Raw genomic sequence first — 2,800 nt, 5'->3', positions numbered from 1 at the left:
TTAAATAATTAAATTCGAATTTCAAAATAAATAACATAATTCGGAAATTGTTATTAATAATTTTCCAAATTTAAATTAGATTTTTAGAATTTACAATTAAATTTTTGAATTTATAGAAATAAAAGTAATTAAGTAAAATTACAGAAACAGGTTTTAGGATTCTGTTTTTAAAGTTTAGAAGATCAAAACCGGGTCAACAATTTCTGGAAAACGGGTTGGAACCCGGGTTTTTTGGTCAAGATGAACAACCCCGCCGGCAACGACACTGGTGGTTTTCCGGCAATTCAATCCGGCCAAATCAGCGATGAAACGACGAATTCAGTTGAGGGTTTTCATTCCCCAGCCCTCCAGGAACACAATCCCACCGTCCTCTTCTATCCCCATCGTGTGGATCGTCTTCTCCGGCTAGAACCGCAATAAATACCGGCGAGCTTCAATCCAGAATCCGGCGAAGTCGTTTTTGACGAATACAACACCAAACAACGTGATTTTTATGCCAAAACGAAGCTATAGACTTCTACAATTACTTCCTAACATCAATCACGAGCAAAAACATATATAAATCTAAAAAAAACGAAATCAAAAATAGTTAAACTCAAGAACTCGGCATATCGATTCAGGGGTTGTAAAATCATAATAAAAATACCTGATTACTACTAAGACTACAACGAAACTAACTACATAATCCAAACAATCAAATGATTCTTCAAAATCAAAAACCGAAATTCATGCCAAGAACATAAAAATCGATTTTGAGATTAAACAAACCTTAGTTGTTGATATTAGTATCAATAGATTCGTCTCTTCACAAGGATTGTATTGGTTACTCGAGCGTTTTCAGTGGATTAGTAAATCTCCCAAAATCACTGTTTGATCTTCTCCCTTCTTCAAGAACACAAACTTCACCCACACTTTCTAATTTTTTATTAAACTGATTTTTTTATAATTAATTAACTAAAAATTATTATTAATTCAGCTATTTATACTATGTAAAATAATACCCCTAAATAAAATTAAGGGGCTAATTACACATCTAATAAAAATATTTGGCCCCAATTTTTATAATTTTTGGGTATTAATTATGAATTTTTAAATATCCAATAAATACTAAATTAATGTCAAAAATTCCCAAAAATTGTGAATATTACAAAAATGCAAAGAAAAATAATGTATGATAATTTCATGATCATATAAAAATAAAAATATGATTTTTGTGGGGCTTTTGGTACCCGAAGGGGTCCGGAAAAGTCGTTTTTCGCGAAAAAGGTAAATTTGTAAAACGTTTAGGGGTTCAGAATAGCGATATGGGATAGGGCATTTTTGGCAAAATAGGGCCAATGATTTTGTTTGAAATACGGGCTTTTAAAACATAGTTTTGAGCTGTACAGGTTTTGATATACTATATATATAACTGATGATAAAATGCTCAATAAATATCCAAAACACGTTTGGATCAAAACAGCCAACACATAGCACATATCAGTTAGGGTTTAACGACTTAACACATTTAACCACATAATAATACACATAATTTATCATTATTATAATATAATACAAGCGTAATTCCTCGGTCGTTACAGATCCTGAAGGCTTTAATGGATTACTCTTAACCAAAGATCAATGACATTCAGTCTAGCATTGTCAGACCAGCCATCGCGGATAATACTTTTGAAATCAAAGCTAGCACGATTCAGATGGTGCAGAATTCAGTCCAGTTTGGGGGTTCTCTAACGGAAGATCCCAACATGCACATTAGAGATTTCATCAAGATCTACGATACTTTCTAATTCAACAATGTTTCTGAATATGTTGTTAAGTTGAGGCTTTTCCCGTTCTCTCTGAGGGATAAAGCTAAGTGTTGGTTGCATTCTCTACCAGCAGGTTCTATCACTACTTGGGAAGATCTTGCTCAGAACTTTCTTACTAAATTCTTCCCTATGGCAAAGACAGCTGCAATCAGGAACGCTCTTACTCAATTTGTGCAGCAATTGGAAGAAACTTTGTGTGAGGCTTGGGAGCATTACAAGGAAATGCTCAGAAAGTGTCTCATCATGGAATGTCTGACTGGATGATTATCAACTGCTTTTATAATGGTTTGGGAGCACAGTCTAGACCCATGCTCGATACATCATCAGGTGGAGCCTTATGGGATAAGAGCTACGTAAAGCTTATGAGTTGATTGAACTGATGGCTGCTAATGAATATCAGAACCTAACTCAGAGTCTACCTCAAGGCAAGGTAGCAAGAATTCTGGAAGTGGATGCAGCTACTGCTATAGCTGCTCAGCTTAAGGCTTTAACGATGAAGGTGGATTCTCTGGCTAATTATGGAGTTAATCAGATCACAAGTGTTCGTGAGCTTTGTGCAGGTGCGCATGAAACTGAGCAGTGTGCTATTTCTAGTGAATCAGCTCAGTTTGTAAGCAACTTTCAGAGGTCGCAGCAACCAGTTCCAGCCACTTATCATCCCAACAACCGTAATCATCCTAACTTCAGCTGGACCAACAATCAGAATACGGTGCAATAGCCTTATCAGCAGTATACAGCAAAACAATTTAACCCTCCTGGTTCTCAACAACCGCAATATGCACCAAGACAACAACTCCAACTTCAACAACGACCGCATGGAAGTACAAGTCAATCTAATAAAAAACATAAATTGGAGGAGTTGAGGCTCATATGCAAGAGCCAAGCGGTTTCTATCAAGACTCTAGAGAATCAAATTGGACAGATTGCCAATGTTTCGTTGAATCGACAACCTGGTACACTCCCTAGTGACACAGAAGTTCCAGGAAAGAGGG

The 2,800-nt window shown here is 36.1% G+C and overlaps 1 non-coding gene across 1 annotated transcript; it reads right to left on the bottom strand.

The window, feature by feature from the left end:
- Positions 1-1,952: 1,952 nt before the first annotated feature.
- On the bottom strand, positions 1,953-2,058 carry LOC141683091 (small nucleolar RNA R71). Its single transcript, XR_012560109.1, has one exon. It is a non-coding gene; the product is annotated as a small nucleolar RNA R71 (small nucleolar RNA).
- Between the last annotated feature and the right edge of the window lie 742 nt (positions 2,059-2,800).

Source organism: Apium graveolens, chromosome 1 (assembly GCF_009905375.1).
Source record: "Apium graveolens cultivar Ventura chromosome 1, ASM990537v1, whole genome shotgun sequence".
Lineage (NCBI taxonomy): Eukaryota > Viridiplantae > Streptophyta > Magnoliopsida > Apiales > Apiaceae > Apium > Apium graveolens.
The sequence above is the reverse complement of the archived record's forward strand: the minus strand, read 5'-3'. Positions and strand labels throughout refer to the sequence as shown.